The sequence below is a fragment of the Triticum aestivum genome, chromosome 4A (assembly GCF_018294505.1).
Source record: "Triticum aestivum cultivar Chinese Spring chromosome 4A, IWGSC CS RefSeq v2.1, whole genome shotgun sequence".
Lineage (NCBI taxonomy): Eukaryota > Viridiplantae > Streptophyta > Magnoliopsida > Poales > Poaceae > Triticum > Triticum aestivum.
The window spans coordinates 221,518,338-221,541,532 of record NC_057803.1 but is presented as its reverse complement, the minus strand read 5'-3'; positions in this window follow the sequence as shown (position 1 = coordinate 221,541,532).

The window sequence follows — 23,195 nt, the reverse complement described above, 5'->3', positions numbered from 1 at the left end:
TCGTGATATAATGTGATAACAGTGGTATCTCGCTAGCCTTTTCTGAGATCGCAAAATATAAATGCAGAGCACCTCCAAAGTTCAAGCAACGACTGAACATTATAATTCATGGTAGAAAAGATCCAGTCATGATGCACCAACATTAACTATACACAATGCATGAGGATGACAATAGTGCTCTCAGATCTAGCGCTTATTTGAGAAGGTGATGACTCAACATAAAAATAAATAGATAGTCCGTTCATAGAGGGAAGCATGGATTTGTAGAGGTGCCAAAGCTCAAAGTTCTGAAAATAGAGATAACTGAAAATTTGGGAAATGCACCCTTCATGTTTACATCACGACCAAGAGTTATCAATATATTCCATGCTAAACACATTAGTGGTGGTTCCCAGGTGATAAAATTAATGGTTTACTCCCCCTCCACCAACAGACACACTCCACGGCTAGCCGAATCCACTCTACCATCCATACCAACAACAATCATGGGTGAGTTTTGTTTAATTACTTGCAATTTTTTATTTTGGGGCTGGGAATCCCTATTACCGCCCCTCTCATGCAAGGATGAGTGAATAAACACTCATCATGAGAATAACCCTCTTAGCATGGAAGATAATGACTACCCCCTATCGCTCTATGAATAATCCAGGCATACAAAAAATAGATATTCATTTAAAGCTTTAGAGGTGGCACATGCAAATTTGCTTAGAACGACAGGGTAATACCACATATAGGTAGATATGGTGGACTCGTCTGGAATAACTTGGGTTTTAAGGATTTTGATGCATAAGCAGTATTTTAGCTTAGTGCAGGCGAAGGCTAGCAAATAGGTTGAGAAGCGGCTAGCTAGAGAGCGAAAACGGTCATGAACATGCATTATGAATAATGAACATTGAATACTAGCATGAGTAGGATATGGACACCATGAACATAAATATCATAGAGGCTATGTTGGTTTTGATTCAACTACATGCATGAACATGTACCAAGTCAAGCCACTTGAAACATTTAGAGGAGGATACCATATCATCATACTACATCACACCATTTTAATGCAATGTTGACATCCAAGATAAATCATTATCCACTCCTAGCTACTTAAGCATGGCATGAGGAACTATAATCTCTAATTGTCATTGCAAACATGTTTCATCATAATATGCTGAATCATGGATACTAGGTTAAACATATTTACAAAAAAAACAAGTTGAGTCCATACCTGTTTCTCTCTGCCACAGTCACTTCATCAAATTTCGTCATTATTGCCTTTCACTCGCACGATCGAATGATATAAAAATAATAATAGTGCAGGAGTGACATGGACTAAGCTGGAATTTGCAAACATTTTATTCAAAAGGAGAAAAAGTAATTTGGGCTCTCTGTTAGATCAACAATAATGCATATGAGAGCAACTCAACATTTTGATCGTGGTCTTCTCCTTGGTACAACTCAATAAAAAATGAATTTTAGAGAAACACACTGAAATATTTTTGGAGTTTTCAGGTTTTCTTGAAGGAAGCGAATTAATGAAAGAAAAACAAAAATGGTAAAAACTATTTACACAGGAAAGCTCCCAACAAGCAAAAGAAGAATCGAGAAATCTTTTTGGGTTTTCTTTTAATACTACAACTAATTAAACTAGAAAGAAAAACCAAAAAGAAGCATGAAACATTTTTTTGGATTTTCTCAAAGTTTTTCAAATACAAGAAGAAAGCAAGAAAATAAATCTAGCATGGATAATACAATGAAAAAGTGTGAACACCGACTACTGGAATGAAATGTGTGAACATGAATGTAATTTTGTTCGAAATACGTACTCCCCCGAGCTTGGGCCTTTGGCCTAGCTTCGTAATCACCATCCGGGTCCTGCATAGTAGTCATAGTGGTATCTCATGGAGGCTCTTGGTGTGACCACCTCAGCCTATCTGGCTGCCTCAACCTCCGCATTATACGCACGAGCCTCGTTCTCCAGGACATAATATCTTCTTTTGCTGTGATAATAAAAAATAACAGGCATGGGCAAAACAACCGGTACAACATGTTCCTTATTAATTATAAGTATAATTAGTAGGTGTGCCTGTAAGGAACTGATGACGTTTCATGGAATCAAAGTCTAAGTATTGAGTAGGTCGGACGGGATCATTAGGTAGAGGTGTTACACCAACCTCTTTAGCTAAACGAGAAGCATAAACCCCACCATAAAAATACCCACTACCAACATTGTGTTGCAATCTTCGTGCAACAATCTCTCCAAGATTATAATTGTCGATGTCAAAACCGGCGGATCTCGGGTAGGGGGTCCCGAACTGTGCGTGTAGGCGGATGGTAACAGGAGGCGGGGGACACAATGCTTACCCAGGTTCGGGTCCTCTTGATGGAGGTAATACCCTATGTCCTGCTTGATTGTTCTTTATAATATGAGTAGTACAAGAGTTGATCTACCACGAGATCGAAGAGGCTAAACCCTAGAAGCTAGCCTATGGTATGATTGTTGTTGTTGGTCCTACGGACTAAACCCTCCGGTTTATATTGACACTGGAGGGGGCTAAGGTTACACAGAGTCGGTTACAAGGAAGGAGATCTACATATCCGTATTGCCAAGCTTGCCTTCCACGCCAAGGAGAATCCCATCCGGACACGGGACGAAGTCTTCAATCTTGTATCTTCATAGTCCAATAGTCTGACCAAAGGATATAGTACGACTGTCCGGATACCCCCTAATCCAGGACTCCCTCCATAGCCCCTGAACCGGGCTTCAATGACGATGAGTCCGACCCGCAGATTGTGTTCGTCATTGCAAGGCGGTTTCCTCCTCCGAATAGTTCATAGAAGATTTTGAACACGAGGATGATCATGTCCGGCTCTGCAAAACAAGTTCCACATACCACCATAGAGAAAATAATATTTCCATAAATCTAATCTGCTGACGTACCCTGTAGTGTGACATCACACCATAGCCAGGTCTTTATTCAAATCGTTTTTCGTAACCAATCTCAGGGTGTTTCATGAGGCGGTTTCCTTGGCACGTCTTGTCGAAGCAGAGATCGTGTCCCCTTTATTACGGGATTCTCATCAATACGGACGTGGGTAACCCAACTGTGCCTATTGGTAGGACTCCTAGATCTTAGGCAAGTCCCAAACGGCCACGAGGAGGACACTTGATATTCACCCTCTTTATAAAGGGGACAAGGCTTTTTATTTTTTCCCTCTCATGCTCAATCAAATCCTTCCCCCACCTTGAGTTCTAACACCCAAAACTTAGGTTAGGTGCTTCGGACCTTCAACTATGTCCGGATCCAACCTTCAAGGTCGGTGGATGCCTTCCTCCGTCACGGAGGAGGACATCAAGAAGTTGAGAGAGGCCAGATATCTGACCACCGAAATTTCGCATCGGCTGCCTGCCCGAGGGCAGGTCGTCCCTACTCCCAAACCCAATGAGAGCGTCGTGTTTGTCTCCCACTTCCTCCGAGGACTAGGCCTCGCTCTGAATCCCTTTGTTAGGGTTCTTATGCTCTATTATGGGCTAGATTTTCATGATCTGGCCCCGGATTCCCTTCTTCACATCTCATCATTTATTGTCATATGTGAGGCCTTCCTCCGCATTACCCCTCACTTCGTCCTGTGGCTCAAGACCTTCAATGTGAAGCCGAAGATGATCGAGGGGCAGCATGCAGTGTGCAGAGGCGCTTTAATAAGCAAAATCACTGACGCTCCATGGCCTGAGGTTTGCTTCCCAGAGGTGTCCGGATTGTGGCAGCGGGAGTGGTTCTACATCACAGCTCCCTGAAGTGCCAAGTGGGTAGCTACCCCCACCTTTCGCTCTGCCCCCCACCACAACTGATGTCATGGATCAGCAGGGGGCTGAGCTGGGGTCCAGCCAAGGACGTGCCAATACCACAAAGTCGTATCCGAGATGTCTTCGAGAGATTTCAGTCTGGTTATGGTAGTGCAAGTTATGCTAGTCCGTCGAATCCAGCCTTGCAAACAGCGGCCCCTTCGCATGTGGGAATTCAACCCGGAAGGACCGCGAGCTATTCAACATTTCCTCGGCATGACGCCCGAGGAGATGTGCAAATTGTTCTTCGGACCACAAATAATGTGTCCGGACATCACTGCGGATGCAGGTCTGAGCTGCAATTGCCCGGATATCCAAGTAAGTAGCCCCGCATCCAAACACACTGTCTGTTTATTTATCGCAACGTTGCCCTAAAAGAGCCGCTCTTTGACCAGGATTGGATAGCGAAGGCAAACTTGATCAGGTGTCCGGCCCCCTCCCTGAGACCTCACCAAATCCCATGCTAACTAGGATGCTAGAGATCGCGCCTTATCAAGCGCCCTCAGGAGAAGATAAAGGGGGGAACAAGGAGGCTAGCGCCTCTGCGAAGGAGGTTAGCCCGGGAGGAGGGACTGAAACTTCCTCTCCCCAGGGAAGGAAGAGGACCTCCTCCGAGGACCCGGAGACAATGGTCTCCAAACGGGGGAAGAAATCTTCGCCGGAGGGTCCTGCCCTGGGGGATACCTTGGCCGCACTATGCCCTCAAGGGGATCAGCCCTCCACTGAGCTGTAAGTAAAAGGGTACTTAATAATGAAAATATCTCGCTTTACTTCTGAGGAAAATAATCGAAGCATTTATCTTGGAGTTCGGATCTTAGCCCTTCTCAGCAGAGCTCGTCTTCAGGGGATCTTCTTCCAGAGATGATGGAGAGCGAAACGCCTCCCCCTGCCACACCGCCTCATGAGGCGGGCGATCCTGAGGTGCCGTCGTGGAGGGTTTCTCTTGATCCGGCGAGGCCAGGAGGTAATCCTATGGCCACCCGAAGTCCTCAGTATCTGGCTCTTGAAGAGAGCAATCAAAAGATTCCAGCACCATCTGGTGTGCGGTCGGACATACTGAGGGATCTCCTAGAGCAAGCGGCTATCTCAGAAGATCACCACACATTGATGGGTACAGTGATTGAAAGGATTTCGTCCTCCGAAAGAGGGTTGCATGAAGCCTTTATGAGTCTACTGACGAGTTTTGAGGTACACGAAATGATGTACATTCTTGACAGTACCGCACATTTTTAGATGTGCCCTGTGTAGATAGTAGCCCCTGAGACTCTGGTTGTCGCCGAAAACGGCGGCAAACAGAGGATCATAGTCCCAGGTAATAACCAGACTGCCTTTATGTGCAGGTGGCTGAAGCTTCGGTGGCTAGCCGGACTGATGGGTTTGCCGAACTAAGGCGACAACTGGATGCGGTAGATGCCGACATCGTGCTTGTTAACAAGCGGCTTGACGAGGCACATGGTAGGTGATTTTTCTGGTGATTGTCACATAATAAGAGTAGCATGATGCCAGTATCTTTAATATGTTGTGACTGCAGATGGAGCTGCCACCGTGGAGACCCTTCGGGCGGAGCTTGCCCGAGCCAAGGAGCAAGCAAGGAGTAGCAATGCGGCTGCTTTAAAGGCGACCGAAGAGTTAAGGGCCGAACAGGCTGCGCATTGCGAGAGCAAAGAAAAAATAGACAAGATGGCTATAGAGTTAAAAGATGATGCTGACCATTACCAGCTTCTTGAAGAAGAAAACCGGGCGAAGGCGACGAACATGGAAAAGGCCCGGGTGGCTGCCAAGGAAGCCCGCTCCAAAATTAGAGCGATAAAGGAGGAGCTGCATCAAGCTGCGGATATTGTATCTGGGAAGTCCTTCTTGTTGTGGACTAAGTTCGGGGATCCGAAGTATGCACCTCTGGACCGGCTATGGAGTTCTGCGGACGCCTACGTGGATTTGGCTGCAAGTGCTGCTGATGCGGACGAGTACTTCCAGGATCAGAAAGATCACGAAGTGGAGAAACTGTTTTGGTCACAGTTTCATGCTCCAGCACGTCCGCTGCTGTTGAATGAGCAAATGGCCGAGTGGGCCGAGCTCCATAGATTATCCAGACTTGCCATGAGGTCCGTTGTGGATCATCTATGGCCGAAAGGGCCAAGGCCGAATAACTACTTTAGCTTAGTGCAACAATTCCTTGGTGTTGTGCCACACATCGATGTTGTAAAGAGGTCGGCGTGCATAGAAGGCTCGCAGATGGCCCTTGCCCGTGTCAAAACATACTTGGCGGAGATGGATGCCACCACTATTGCGGCACAGGGTTTGGCCATAGGCCGAGTGGCTGTCGAGCACTACTTTGAAGAAGTTCTTGAAGGCGCTCGTTCGATAGAGGCTCAATGCTCAAAGAATATTATGTTTGAATGACATGTATTCCCATTGTAAAAACAATGTTTTATTGAGTTTATCAAGGCTGTATTTATACTTTTGGCCGAAAGTACTATGATGCCTCCTGTGCGGCCGTTTATGTATATATGTATATAACCTGAAAGATGGCAGTCGTCGGCTTCAGCCCCCACGGGGGTGCTCACAGAAGACGCATGTTCACACTTGATCCAACATCTTGGTCCATTAAGGAGGTGATAGTGCAGCGAACTAGGCAATCGGACTATAATGCTTTAACACTTTCACTTAGCCAAAGGAGTTTGACAGTGGGGATACTATATAGCCCCTGGTGGCTCCGCGCTCATCCGAATTCAGGGCGCGTACATGCCTGGCCGGGAAACGGCCCTTCGTTAAGGCGGAGGAATCCCGAAGATTCCGCTAGGTCATCGAGTGGTTGACCAGTCTCACTCTATATCATGACAGTCAGTTTTTGGCTTTCTCTACTGAGGTGCTTGTCTGGACGAACCAGGGCACAATCACAGTAGTTCTCCTGGTGCCGCCTTAGCCGATAGAGCGGAACATAAGGCAGCAAAACATAGGAGCCGGGCAAACCCAACATTTGACCAAAGACATGATTCGGAGTTGATGCATATAAGGCCAAACTCGCGACGCCGAACACTCCCTAAGGTATTCGGTCTTTATGATGTAAACCGGGCTAAACAGTGCCCTTTGTAATAAGCCCCTGGTGTCCAGGTACGTGCAACATTCTGATGTGGCCACATGCCAATACGTCAGCATCCTTCTCAATTGTACTGAGAATCCGGGGGATGTGCATCAACAAGAGACAGTAAAAAAGATTTAGACATGGTCTTAATCTGAAAAGAATCCTTGGAATGGGTCCCTGCTGCACGTCTGCGCCTGTGTCTCCATTGTGCCATATCCTGGACGGGTGTAGCACGATGGTCATCTGTAAAAGAGAGGAACCTAGCTGAAAAGTTGTCGTGCAAAAGGTAGGTTATACTAAATAAACCATGTACAATTCAAGATGAGTAAAGTTGAGCCTAATTGTCACTTGTTTACACGCGTTGAGCCCCCTGTATTGTTATAGGGGTATAGCCATCAAACTTGTATCAATTATATATAGCTACACCAGACTCGTCTGACTGCGTCCGTGGTCTTAACGACCTGTCAGATGCTCTAGTTGGTGAGGCCGTTTAGTGTGTGGCTGCCAAGGCAGCTGCACAGTCTTCCGCGTGCAAGGAGCGCTCAATATTTCCATTTACTGTAATGATGCCACGTGGACCGGGCATCTTAAGCATGAGGGAAGCGTAATGCGGTATTGCATTAAAGCAAGCGAAAGCTTCGCGTCCGAGTAGTGCTTGATAGCCACTTCGGAACGGAGCGATGTGGAAGGTTAACTTTTCGTTGCGGAAGTTATCGGGAAAGCCGAATATAACCTCTACTAGCAGGGAGCCCGTGCAATGGGCTTCTAGGCCTGGCCTTACTCCTTTAAAGGTAGTATTGCTATGGCTGATTTTTGTTGGGTCTATCACCATTTTGCGGACTGTGTCCTGATATATCAGGTTTAAACTATTGCCGCCATCCATCAGGACTCGTGTGAAGTGGTATCCGTCAATTATCGGGTCTAACACCAAGGCAGCCCATCCTGCATGCCGGATACTTGCCGAGTAATCCTGATGGTCAAAGGTGATCAGTTGCGACGACCAGTGGCAGAACTCCGCGGTGATAGGCCCTGGGGCATGTGTCTCTAGGAATGCCGCTTTGTTTCTCCCCTTCACCACGTGTAACACATTTACTGTTTTGACTTCTGGTGGGAATTTCTTCTGCTCCCCAGTGCTTTGCTTGTGAGGCTCATCCTCGTCTTCGCTTGGTGTATCCTGCCCCTTGTGTTCGGCGTTGAGCTTGTCGGACTACTTGAAGACCTAACATTCTCTATGGGTATGATTTGCAGGTTTATCGAGGGTGCTGTGGATCTGACATATTTTGTCCGGAATCTTGTTCAGGCTGGACAGTTCGTCTTTGTTGCCTTTAGAGGGCAGCTTTTGCTGACCTGGCTGAGAGCTTCTGAATCCGGCGTTTACCGCCATGCTCTTCGGGCTATCTTCTTTATTCCGGTGCTTGTTTTTGCTGCATCGTGGCTTCCCGTTTCCATCCCTGACTTCGGATGTACTTGGGTCGCTGGTGCTGTATTGGGCTAACCAGTTGTCCTCACCCGCGCAAAAGCAGGTCATGAGGCTTGTTAATGCTGCCATTGTTCTTGGCTTTTCTTGGCCAAGGTGTCTAGCAAGCCATTCGTCTCAAACGCTGTGCTTGAAAGCTGCTAAGGCTTCGGCGTCCGGACAGTCGACTATTTGGTTCTTTTTTGTGAGAAACCTGTTCCAAAGCATTCGGGCTGACTCTCCGAGCTGTTGAGTTATATGACTTAAATCATCTGCATCCGGTGGTCAGACATAGGTCCCTTGAAAATTTGCCCGAAAAGCGTCTTCGAGCTCTTCCCAGCTTCCAATGGAGTTTTTCGGGAGGCTTTTAAGCCAGTGCCGAGCTGGCCCTTTGAGATTGAGGGGTAAGTACTTGATGGCGTGGAGATCGTCTCCTCGAGCCATGTGGATATGGAGGATGTAGTCCTCAATCCAGACCCCAGGGGCTATCGTTCCATCGTACGCCTATATGTTTACGGGTTTGAATCCCTCCAGGAATTCATGGTCCAGCACCTAATCGGTGAAACATAGGGGGTGTGCGACACCCCTATATTTGGGTGTACCATGGTGTTCGTATTTTTGTTGTGTTGCATTGCGTGCTAGAGCACGCTTGCTTGGCCCGTAGATGGATCTGGTTGCGCTGTCCTTTTGATGCGATCCCTCACGTGGATCGTGTATTGGCTTGTGTGTCGCGTCATTTGCCGCTCTATGTTGGCCATGAGGTCGTCTATCCGACCTGATGGCTATTTTGTTTTTTGAATGCGGGGGATCTAAGGCGTCCTCATGGAATTCAGGTAGCAGCTTTCGCTTCGGGTAGCTCTTTGTGTGGCGACTACCGCCGTACTTTGCTGCAGTGTTGAGTACTTCACTCCATCTAATTCTGAGTGTGTCTTGTGCAGCCCTGAGCCTTTGCTTCTGCTTTTTCAGACTCCTTGCAGTGGAAACAAGCCTTTGATGGGTATTATGTTGCTCTGGGATCCTGTCCGGTGTGATGTCATCCGGACTGTTATCTTCGCCGGAGTCAGGTTGTTCGGTTTGATTCTCCGTGTTGCCGTGGTCGGACGGTGGTTCAATGCCGTGTTTGTTGTCTGCTGGCTCACCCTGCTCTATCGCTGGGTCTATATGATCGCTGTTTCCGCTGAGGTGGGATTTGGAGCGGCGCTTACGCCGCCGCTTTGACTGCTTCTCGAGGGAACGATCCTTTGCTGCGTCCTTCCATTCCTCGGCATCGTTTTCTTTGGGTGTGTCCACCATGTATACATCGTATGATGAAGTGGGCATCTAGTGCCCTGTGGGCAGTGGCTCCTGTTCGTCTCCTCCATCGTCATCCATACCGTCGATGTCTTCGGATTCGAAGGCGAGAATGTCGGTCAAATTGTCGACAGTGGCTACTAAGTGGGTTGTGGGTGGATGGTGAATTTATTCGTCGTCCGCACCCCGATCTGGCCGGCCATAGTTCGGCCAGGACTCTCCTGACAAGGAGAGAGACCTTAATGAGTTCAGTATGTCGCCAAAGGGCGAGTGTTGAAGGATATCCGCGGAGGTGAACTCCATGATCGGCGCCCAGTTGGATTCGATAGGCACAGGCGCAGGCGGTTCGGAGTCCGTAGCCGGGGAAGAATCCGGCAGTTCAGCGTCACGGCTCTCGTGAAGGTTAAGGTCGATACTCGGCTCGATCACCGCTGAGAATGCGGCCTCCGTGGCGGGGTCTATCCACCCGTCCATGGATGGCGCAATTGGCTCTGAATTGAGGGTCGGAGCGGTTGCTGGTGTGATCTCCTGAACACTGTCCGATGGTAGAGCTAAATCATGCTCATCGTAACCGTGCGGTGCACTCGGCAGGGGCTCGAATCCGTCGAAGGTCAAGTCTCCGCAGATGTCGGCCGTGTAGTTTAAGCTTCCAAACCTGACCTGGTGGCTAGGGGCGTAACTCTCGATCTGCTCTAGATGGCCAAGCGAGTTGGCCCGCAGTGCGGAGCTGCTGAATACAAAGATCTGTCCGGGGAGAAAAGTCTCACCTGGACTACATCGCTATCAATGATCGAAGGAGCCATCAAGCCTAACGATGACGACACAGAGGAAATCTCAATGAAAGCACCAATGTCGGTGTCAAAACCGGCGGATCTCGGGTAGGGGGTCCCGAACTGTGCGTCTAGGCGAATGGTAACAGGAGGCGGGGGACACGATGTTTACCCACGTTCGGGCCCTCTTGATGGAGGTAATACCCTACATCCTGCTTGATTGTTCTTGATAATATGAGTAGTACAAGAGTTGATCTACCACGAGATCGAAGAGGCTAAACCCTAGAAGCTAGCCTATGGTATGATTGTTGTTGTTGGTCCTACGGACTAAACCCTCCAGTTTATATAGACACTGGAGGGGGCTAGGGTTACACAGAGTCGGTTACAAGGAAGGATATCTACATATCCGTATTGCCAAGCTTGCCTTCCACGCCAAGGAGAGTCCCATCCGGACATGGGACGACGTCTTCAATCTTGTATCTTCATAGTCCAACAGTTCGGCCAAAGGATATAGTCTGGCTGTCCGGATACCCCCTAATCCAGGACTCCCTCAATAATGTTTAATGCCGGCCAAAGCAGTGTGTATGAGGCTCAAGTGAGGGGTACATAGTGTGCTACAATCTTGCTTGCCTATGATGCATTTGCCATTAAAGAGTGCAAAGTATTGAATTGATGGGAAATGAATACTTTTTATTCTACCTTGTGTCACTCCTCCATCCTCACCGTAGAAAAGGCTAGTCAAGAATGTCTCATATTTAGATCTTGGTGGATCGTCTAGCGAACCCCAAAATGGAATTTTGCAGGCACTGCAAAAAAACTCTAGAGGCATGATAAATGGATGATTATAAAGACTAAATGAAACTCTAGGCTCTCGAGGATGAAATTTAAATTTCTTAGTGAATGTTTCTATGAGGTTGAGATGTGGAATGCACTTATCTTCGATGTAGGGACCGGGCGCGGTGTTGTGAACATACTGCTCAAATTATTCCTTAATACCCACGCTCACCATGAAATTGTTCCACAGCCATAAGCATGATTTGATAGCGGCATACCGCATTGAGCTTGCACTTGGCTCAACATAAGACCGACTTATCGAGCCACTGCTAGATGATGCCTCTGTAGACCTCCTCCTCGAAGAACTCCTAAAGAATTGCATTTTTATTTGCGCACAATTTCTGAAAAAAATTAGGATACAAATTTTTTTTGTCAACAAAACTTCACAAGATTGATAGCAGCTACTCTTAAGGATGCATAGAGGCTATATTAAGCATTCAAACTACTTAGAACTCTAAGAATTTAACATGCAAGCTCATCTACACCAGCACCAGGAGTAGCTAATTATTCAAAATACAAACCACTAAAGAAAAAATTAATTGGAGCAATGGAGTAGTCACATACCAAGTAGCAATCCCCAAAAATAGCTTTGGAAATGAAGCTTCGAGCAAAGAGATCGAAATCCGCGGGTTTGAGAGCAAGAACACGAGAGAGAGAGAGAGCTATGGTGATTTTTTCTGGAGGTAGGAGATGACATGGGCTAAAGAGATAAGTGAGGGGACCCACATGGGGACCACAACCCCCCAGGGCACGCCTGGGGTTGCTGGCGCACCCTAGTGTCTTGTGGTTACCAGGTGCACCCCTTCTGATGTTATTTGCACTAGAAATTCAAAAAACATTGTATTAAATTTTCATGGCATTCTGAGAACTTTTATTTTTGGGTTATTTTTTATTGCACAAAAAATCCAGAAAACAGGATAAACATGGCATTTTATTTTATTTAACTAAGAAAAACAAAGAAAAAAAGATAGTGCCTACTAAATTCATCAACTTCATACCTCTCAAAAATGATCCATTAATAAGGTTGATCAAGTCTTATTAACAACCACCTTCGATTAGCATGAAACCGAAGAACTTCCATAAAACACCAAGTTACTTCAACGGGGATATGCATGTCCCCAACAATAAGTATATCATATTTATTTAGGTAGTAGGTAAAGGTAGTTGAAAACTTCCAATAGTGAGTGTCGGATATTTTTCAATAACATTAATACCATTCACATGGAATTGTTTCTTCGGAAAGTGCATGGTATGTTCATTACCATTGATATGAAAAGTGACCTTGCTTTTATTGCAGTCAATAACAACCCCTGCAGTATTCAAAAAGGGTCTACCAAGGATAATCAACATTTTGTCATCCTCAGGCATCTCAAGTATAACTTAGTCTATTCAGATAGTAACATTTGCAACAACAATGGGCACATCCTCACGAATAACGATAGGTATGGTAGTTGATTTATCAGCCATTTGCAAATATATTTTAGTAGGTGTGAGTTTATTCATATCAAGTCTTTAATATAAGGAGAAAGGCATATCACTAACACTAGCTCCTAAATCACACAAAGCAGCTTCAATATAGTTTCTTTTGATGGAGCAAGGTATAGCTGGTATTCCTATATCTCCAAGTTTTTAGGTACTCCAGCATTAAAAGAATAATTAGCAAGAATGGTGGAGATTTCAGCTTCTGATATCTTTATTTTATTAGTGATGATGTATTTCATGTATTTTGCATAAGGGGCCATCTTTAAAATATCAGTCAAGCGAGTGCGCAAAAAGACTGACCTAAGCATTTCAGCAAAGCGTTCAAATTCTTGATCATCTTTTTTGTTAGTTAGTTGAGGTGGCAAGGGCATGGGTTTATGAACCCATGGTTCTCTCTCTTTACCATGTTTTCTAGACACAGTCTCCTTTATCATATCTTTTATTTTTAGGTCGTGGGTTATCAAGATCAACAACAGGTTCTATCTCAACCTCATTATCTGGTTCTTTATCATTGTCTAGTTTACTGTCTTCATGAACATCATCATTATCTTTTTCATTATGACTAGGTGAATGTTCATTACCAAATTTAGTTTCAGCATCAAAAATAGAAACATCATTATTATCTTCAGGAGATTTTTCTATTCCAGGTTCACTAGATGTATGCAAAGTCCTATCATTTTTCTTTTTCTTTTTTCCTTTAGAAGGACTAGGTGCATCTGTATTAATTCTTTGAGAGTCTTGTTCAATTCTTTTAGGGTTTCCCTCAGGATAAAGTGGTTCCTAAGTCATTCTACCTCCTCTAGTTACTAATCTAATAGCATTGTCATTCATATTATTATTCATTTAATCAAGCAATTCTCTTTGAGATTTAGCAACTTGTTCTAGCTGTGTTTGAACCATAGAGGCATGTTTTCCTACACCTCTAACATCATTAGTGATTCTAAATAACAAGTTACTCAAGCGAGCAATCATATCAGAATTATATTTCAACAGTTTCATAACATTGGCATTAAAGTGATCTTGTTTTCTAATGTAGTTATCAAACTCATAAAGGCATTGACTAGGATGCATATTGTAAGGGATGTCACTTTCATCAAATTCCATTAAATAGTTTACCTCTACCACCTGTGGGGGTGGTGTATCAAGTCCATGTATTTCTTCAATCGATGGTAAATTCTTGACATCCTCTGCTTTAATACCTTTTTCCTTTATAACTTCCTTTGCCTCTTGCATATCTTTTGAGTATGTCTTTATATAATGCTCTTTGTGCTTCACTTAAATCATTTGAGCAGCATTATAGAATGCTTCGTGTGCTTCACTTATATATTTTGAGCTTGGATGTTGGTAAATCTATATTAATTTTAGAATGCTCCATGAACTTCAATTATATATTTTGGAGTATGAATAAGACTATCATCGGAATTGGTCTTGGAAGAGTACCATTATAATATCATGCCTAGCTAAAAAGGCATTAAAGAAAAACGCTTGTTGGCAGATAACCCAATATTTATCCTTACTATTTTTGTGTGTTCACATGATTAAGCTACTGTAGTAATAATGTTTTATAGCTTTTGTTTCAATAAAGTGCCAAGTAAGACCTTTGGGATAGCTTATGGTGATAGTTGATTTGATCTTGCTGAAAAACAGAAACTTTTGCACTCATTGCTAGAATTTTAAAAAATCACAGAAGCGTGCTTTTGATCTGAATTTTTTACACATGATTTGTATACAAATTTCCTTGGGTTTTCTAATTTTTCAGAAGTTCTAGAGTAGCAAAAGTATGATTGTTGTTTAGATCATTACAGACTGCTCTGTTTCTGGTAGATTCTGTTTTCAATGCATAGTTTTCTTGTTTTCTAGTTTCTATGGCTTATATTGCTCAATACAAATTGTAGAAATGATGTGGTACATTAGGAATTGTGTGAGAACAATTATAAATCTTATCTTGATAGTACCAAAGTGAATGATTTAATCTTTATCATACTAACCCATCTCACGAAGTTTCGTTAAGTTTTGTCTGATTGAAGTTTCCAAGTTTTGGGTGAGATATCGACATGAGGAGAATAAGGAGTGGAAATACCCTAAGCTTGGGGATGCCGAAGGCACCCCAAGGTAATAATCAGGGAAGACTCAAGCGCCTAAGCTTGGGGATGCCCCGGAAAGCATCCTCTCTTTGGTCTTCAAAACCATCGGTATATACCTTACTCGGAGCTATATTTTTATTCGTCAAATGATATGTGTTTTGCTTGGAGCATATTTTCATTTTACTTTCTGTTTGAATAAAAGCATTGGATCTGAAATCTTGAATGAGAGAGAGAGAGAGAGTTCTCCCATGGCTAGTTAATTATTTGACTACTTAGTTTTCTTCACTTATATCTTTTTGGAGTAGTTTGTCATTTACTCACGGGCTTCACTTATATCCTATGAGTAAATGGTTGAATGAATTGAATATCATAGATCTGAAATTATATATGCTTCATATGCTTATCCCATGGGGAGTAATGACTTCACTTATAAGAAGTATAGGTGGTAAAATCTATTGAAAGTTAGCAAACTCAACATTGGTCACTTGAACAATTCATGAAAGAATATTGAAGGAAGAGAGATTTCACATATAAATATACTATCTTGGACATCTTCTATGATTGTGAGCCCCATTAATTATTTTCAAAGTTGAGCAAATTAGTTGAAGCTGGACAAGGATGATAACGTAATGAGTTATGTTTGGGTATATTTTCATAGAATTTATATTGTTATGGATCCTCTAACATGTGGTGCTTTCTTGGGATCTTTTGCTAGCCAAAATTTTGCACTAAGTAGCTTAGGATCCTCTAACATGTACTAAGTAGCTTAGGATCTTTTGCTGAGGATCCTCTAACATGTACTACTTGTGCATCCGAAACCCTTAAACCCGGTTTCATGCCATGAGTGTCCACCATATCTACCTATGGATTGAATAAGATCCTTCAAGTAAGTTGTCATCGGTGCAAAAAGCAATAAAAATTGCTCCTAAATATGTATGATCTTTTATTGTAAGGGAAAATAAGCGTTGCACAAACTTGTGGTGGTAAACAAATAAAAGCGACAGACTGCATAATAAAGGTTGCTATCACAAAGGGCAATACAATGTGATGTTCCTTTACATTAAGGGTTTGCACATCCAACATTTAAAAGCACATGACAACCTCTGCTTCCCTCTACGAAGGGCCTATCTTTTACTTTCATGTATTTACTTTTATGCAAGAGTCAATAGTATCCCTTGCTATTTAAACCTCAATTATTCCTTAGTTGGCAAGCATCATGTGGTGGGTAAAGATCCAAGCATATATGGCCATTCAAATATATTTGATCATGGATTATTATTTTTGACAATTATCTATATGATAAATAAGTTGGGAGGCGAAACATTAAGCCCCTATCTTTCTCTGTGTTTGACGAATGCTATTTGTTCTAAAAATATGCTTTGAGTGTTATCAATCATGGAAGACTATATGATAGTTGAGTATGTCAAATTTGCTAAATCAAAGCTCTTACATAGACCCTTCCCGAAAATAAGATGAATTGCAATTGTTTGATGACTAAGAACATGGTTTGTTAGTTTTCAAGAAACTTTCTGGTCTATTCTTTAACTTGTGAATAGCTTGCTACTTGATCATGAGAAGTTTATGAGATGAGCTATTGTTTATGATATATAATGATGCTAGAAAAAGTGTTTGGAACTATCGTTGATCAAACTTATACACTACGCTAGCATTCACACTTCATGAACTATTTCTTTTATCATTTACCTACTCGAGAACGAGCAGGAATTAAGCTTGGGGATGCTGATATGTCTCCGATGTATCCATAATTTATGAAGTATTCATGCCATGTTTATAACAATTTTATATGGCTTTGGTATGATTTGATTAGAACTAACCCGGACTGACGCTGTTATGGTATGATTTTACTGTGGTATCATTTTTTATGCAGAAATAAAAGTTCTCAGAATGGGCTGAACATTTACGGAGAACATTTTTGGAAAATATAAAAAATACTGGAGCGGAAAGATACTAGAGAGGAGTCCCAGGGTAATGATACGTCTCCAACGTATCTACTTTTCTAACGCTTTTCCTCTTGTTTTGGACTCTAATTTGCATGATTTGAATGAAACTAATCCCAGACTGGCGCTGTTTTGGTATGATTTTACTGCGATGTCGTTTTTTGTGCAAAAATAAAAGTTCTCAGAATGGGTTGAACATTTACGGAGAATATTTTTGGAAAATATAAAAAATACTAGAGCGAAAAGATACTAGAGAGGAGTCCTGGGGTAATGATATGTCTCTAACGTATCTACTTTTCCTAACGCTTTTCCTCTTGTTTTGGACACTAATTTGCATGATTTGAATGAAACTAATCCCAGACTGGCGCTATTTTCAGCAGAACTACCATGATGTTGTTTTTCTGCAGAAATAAAAGTTCTCGAAATGGAACAAAACTTTGCGAGTAATTTATATATAATAAATAAGAATTTCTAGAGTCAAGACCTACTGGAGAGGGGCACCTAGGTGGGCACAACCCACCAGGGCGCACCCTCTCTTGGCACGCCAGGTGGGTTGTCCCCACCTGGTGGCCCCGTAGACACTGAAATCGACGCTATAAAATCCTATTTTTCCAGAAAAAAATCAGGGAGAAAGAATTATCACGATCCACGAGATGGAGCCACCGTCACCTCCTGTTCTTCATCGGGAGGCCAGATCTGGAGTCCGTATGGGGCTCCGAAGAGGGGGATCTTCGTTCTTCATCATCACCAACCATTCTCCATCGCCATTCCATGATGCTACCCACCGGGAGTGAGTAATTCCTTCGTAGGATCGCTGGTCGGTGAGGAGTTGGATGAGATTCATCATGTAATCGAGTTAGTTTTGTTAGGGCTTGATCCCCAGTATCCACTATGTTCTTAGATTAATGTTGCTATGACTTTGCCATGCTTAATGCTTGTCACTTTGGGCCCGGGTGCCATGATTTCAGATCTGAACCATTTATGTTATCACCATTATATCCATGTTCTAGATCCGTTCTTGCAAGTTATCATTACTAGGTAAAACCTTATACACAGAAATTTAGCAGCAGCGCGTGTCAAAAATGCGCGCTAGTGCTAAGTAGCATTAGCACGCATGCGAAAACCGCGGTACAGATACAATAGTAGCAGTAGCTCATGCACATGAAAAAGCGGTACGACTAATATTCCCATTGCTAAAACGATAGGCTACGCATAGCAGTAGCAGTCTTGAGAGAAGCGCGCTACCGCTTGGAGATAAATAGTAGCGCGTTTCGCATGAAGAGCGCTACTGCTAATGGAAATAAAATAAAATGAAAAACAAATGGAAAAGTAAATGAAAAAGAAAGAAATAGAAAAAGGTGAAAGGAAAAAATAAAATGTAGAGCAAAATAAATGAAAAAGTGAAAAAAGGAGAAAGGCGTAGCAGTAGCATTTGTTCGTAAGAGGCGCTATAGCTAATGTAGCTGTAGCGCGTTTCCTAGACCCCCGCTGTAGAAACAGAAAAGGAAATAAGAAATATGAAGGAAATTACACAGCTAGAGCAGTAGCGCGTTTTGTGAAAATCGCTATAGCTAACTTAGCTATCGTGCGTTTCGCGAAAAGCACTACGACTAAGTTTGACTTAACCAAAAAACTGTTTTGCCCCGGCCACCACTTCTCCCCCAAATCCCTCGACCCACCCCGCCGCCATCTGCCCAATTCGCCGTCGCCCCACTTCGGTCGCCGTCTCCTACCGACGTCGACGCCCCCGGAGCCACCAGAGCCGCGCGCCGTCGACGCCACCGGAGCCGCCCCCAACGCCACCGGAGCCGCATTCGACGCCACCAGAGCCACAGTCGACACCATCGGATCCTCCCTCGTCATCACCGGAGACGCCCCTGCCTCCCTGGCCACCACCGGAGCCATCCTCTGTAAGCCCCCACCCCTCCTCTCTCTCTCTAAATTAGTTAGGTTAATTTAGTTAGGTTTATGTAGTTAGGAAAAGAATTTAGATAGGGCATTGACAGAGACGCCCCTACCTCCCTCGCCGTAGGAAAAAATTGTATATGCTTAACTAGGGCAGTAGGGTTAGGGTTGTAGTGTTTAATTACAAATGTTAGGAAAGTAAGGTTTAACTAGATGTTAACTGGGGTGGTAGGATTTAGTTTAGAGAAAAAAATCAATATAAAAATATAAATTTCTATTAGTGTTGCAAGTCTAGTAGGTTCTTAATTTTTAGTGAATTTTTATTAGGACAAAAATTTAGGACATAATTTGAGTTCTAGGGTTCATCCATCTATATTTGGTTTTTGAATTGAGTTTTAGAGAGCATGAGATTTGTGTAGATTTTCTTGAAGTGTCAAACACTAGGAGATGCAAATTTGAAGTGGTCATGATACATGAAAATCCTCAACTGTGTTTCCTCATTGATCATAATCGACATTGAAGAGGTTCGATTGTGCCCAAGTGGCCTTTTGTTGTTTCTAGGGAATGAAGCTGAGTGGCCCATGTTTTGCCGGAATGTTGATTCATTTCCGTTCCGGCAAAATTCAGGTTCTCGATTTGTCCACTTTTTAGCAAAGGTCATGCCAAAATTTTCCATGAATTTCGGCATGACTTGTGCTACAAACTAGGAGATATCGAGTGCACAGGATTTGCCGCACCAGGAAGGAGTCAACGTTCCTGCAAAACAATAGGCCTTTTTTATGTCATTATTCATTTTATTAGTTCTAGAATTAATTGACTAGATTTAATCGTAGGAAACATGGCTAGCAATGATGAAGGACAGGGTTTTGATGATTGCAACGACGTCTACCGGGCGGCAGACGAATTTTTGAGCCTTCCCGACGAGACTGAGACCGGCGCTGAGACTGAGACCGCCATCGAGACCGGCGCTTAGACTGAGACCGGCACTGAGACTAGCGGAGCCGGTGTAGAACCGAAAGCAAAGAGGCAATGGCTTCCTAACAAGCTCAGGACTACTAGACTGGTGGTCACGGAGGTGGAGGAAGGCACTTTTGAGCCAAAAGTGCACTAGGAAGTGCGCGCGTGCTACAGCAATCAAATAGGCTGCATCGTACGGAAAACCGCCACCATCAACAATGAGAAACTACAGAAGATAGATAATATGAGGACCTCCCTCCTAAAGAAGGTTCACCAGATATTCTTGTTCCCGGGCCGGAATGAAAAGGATTATAAAGATCCAGATAAGGACCCGATAATGAAGAATATAAACAAACACGCCATGACCAAGTTTAGCAATGCGTTGGCCGCCTGAAAACAAGGGTGAAAGCACGGATCATCGACAAGAAGGAACCCTACTTCGAGATTGTAAAGGATAATCCGACAATCACGGAAGAGTAGTTTCAAATATTTAAGGTGGCTTGCAAGGCAGAAGCTGCCAAAAAAAGTCTAAGTACATGAAGGGGCTTCAACAGAGGAACATTGGGAGCCACCACCTCGGAAGCTCTTTACTTGGACTCGTCGAAGAACATTCATAAAAAGGATTACACCCACATCAAGGATGTTCTCGATAGTGCTATGTTTTATTACGAAGCACGGGGTGGAGAGGTCACTGACAAGAAGAGAAGGGGCAGCAGGCTCGCCTTCGGCCATAAGACCGACTTCTGCTGCATCCAGCAACCGAGTGGTTCTCTTAATGATGGATTCTATGTCCTACACCACATGCTGGAGTACAGACGGGATCACTAGAACCTTCGCATGTCACCTATATCCGGCGATGCCCATATTCTACAATGGGCAAAGAACGTAGGAGATGTCGAGGATCATCGACTTCGAGCCGAGTTCTATCACATCCAGTGTGAACTTGCCCAAATCATCATGAAGGAGGTCGTCGGAAAAACATGGATGTTATACGAAGAAGGATAAATGTCGCGGGAAGACGTCCGAACACGGGTAGTGAGGGAGTCCTGGATTAGGGGGTATCCGGACAGCCGGATTATATCCTTTGGCCGGACTGTTGGACTATGAAGATAAAAGATTGAAGACTTCATCTCGTGTCCGGATGCAAGGGGAGCACCTCTGCGATTTTTACTGCCGGGTCAGCCGGATGTGTACCTTAGACTGGGTGAAGCCGAAAGCTAGCGTTCTTAAGGGAATATTCGGTCGGTGAACAAAAGATGATTTTTATTTATTTTCCATATCTGCCCCCAGATGTTTTTCCTGCGTTTCCTATCGCAGTCCGGACATGCACTTTAGGGCATGCTTACCTAGGGAATGGAACCCTTAACGGAACTATTCTCCCTGGAAGATGTTTCTTAGTACACATGTAATATAACATAAGTAGTTGGGCACTTGTCTGTTCAAGCACTAATAACCCCTATGCCTGGTCTCCATGCATACCCCGGTTCTTATATAACTGAGCGGGTATTCGGATACACTCCGGACTATCGGGTCCCGAGGTTGAAGCGAAAAGGTCATCCAAGATAAATGATCTACAATCCGGCTAGAAGGCATTATACATGTCACTTTAATTACATAGTCATGCAGACTGACTAAATTCCTCTTCTATACCATCCAACAGGCGGTCTAGCCTACAATCCTATTGGGAATACTTTGCGGCTAATTCTACTTGCCCATAAACTAAGCTAACGGGGATCTCTTTTCCATCCGGCCCCACAGGTCCGACCTCGGCCATGTGATTTGGGTCAACCTTGGTATACCGCGTCTTCACCATGGCCCATGCTTCACTGGCACATTGACGTCAGGACGATATCTTCCATAATCGGAAGCGCCGCCGTGCTCCCTTGAGCTTCTCCGTAAGCTCTACAACGCCTTCTGGCAGGGTGACGGATGGCCAGAAGGCCTGGGCAACACCTTGCATCACCTGCCGAACTTGTTCATGCAGATGTGAGAGCTCGGATGGAAGATCACCCGCAGACGCGGGCATTTCCTCTATGGGACGACCCGTCAGCATACCTACAGACATAACACTGTTAGTCGGCTTCTTCACCGAACTCCTTCAAAAGGATTCATTCAAGCTCTTACTAAAAATGACGCGCTGAAGCCGCTTATTCTCCCTCTCGGAGTCTGCAAGCTGGGCTCGAATGTCTTTTAGTTCCATGCTCAGCTTGATATTGGCGTCTTGGAGATTGTTTTTCTCCCACCTAACCTCAGTCAGCACGCGTTTGCTAGCCTCTAGCTGTCGCACGACATGCTAGTCCTTCGGATTTTCTCTGTATTCATCTGCAACATCTATTGTTAGATCTACAGCCACGTCGCACACTATATGGTAACCATTATTCTTTAAAGTAAATGTTACCAGTGGGAGACTTTTTCGGTTCCTTCAATGCGGCAATAGCGGCCCGCGGTTGGGTCTTGCATTCCTCCAGCTCCTGTGACAGCCTAGTATTCTTCTCTGTAAGAACCTACACAATAAAGATGATCCTTAAATCAGTTCTGCTAACTGTTTCAAGTCTCAGGGGCTACTGATACATATAAATCGTCAGATTTACTTCCCGTACATCCTTTACATACTGATCTGTGGCTCTGGCTAGACCATCTTGAGTAGCACGGAGGTACGCCTCTCCAGAATTGAAGGCATCAAATGCCTCTGGTGAGAAACAAGCGTCACGGAGTATGGTCCGGTGGCGCCTATGATTCATGCCTCTTTCCACTTCTGAGTTTGTAGCGGATAATCTATCATCATCCTCTATAGGGGGATTATCCGACGCCCTCCCCATATCGGCTTCCGCCTCTATGTCCGGTCCTGGCGCCCGACTGGTGGAAGCGTGATTAGCAACATCGCCAGACATATTCCGACGAGCGTTTTTTCTGTTAAAGAAACACGGGCGTCATTACATTTCGAGAAAGACGACAACCACGGAGCAGAGTTTTTGTTATACCTTTGCGCCGGCATCTCCGTCTTGACCGCCTTCCTTTTTGGCCTGCCCGGCCTCGGTGCCTCTTGGTGGCGAGTTGCTACGGGTTCGGCCGGGCGTCCTGAATGCCTTCCCTGTAAAAATGCCATACGTATATGGTAGGTGAAGTGTCTAACAGGGGATCCTAGTTTTTGGAGTTGGGATTTTTTGGTTTTCTTACATGCGATGCAGGAAGGAGTCCGGGATAGTCGGCCGTAATGGCCACCATGGCATCATCGCAGCCTAATTGATAGAACTGCCGGTCTATCAGCTCCACGAATATAACTGGATCTTCTTCAAGTCCGGAGTCGAGGGCCCAGTCAGGGTCCTCTGGTTGTGGAGAAGGGCTGCTGACCTCCTTTATGGCTTTTCGCAGTTTCTGCCGCAAAATGGCAAGGTGAATACTTACGACAAAGAATGCGGGAAAATGGGAGTAAGGAGATATAACTTACCCAGCTTGGAGGATTGTACATGGAGAATCCATCCCGTGGCTTGATGCGGATGAACTCCTCTTCCTCTCCCTTGAACAATTCAGACAGAATTTTT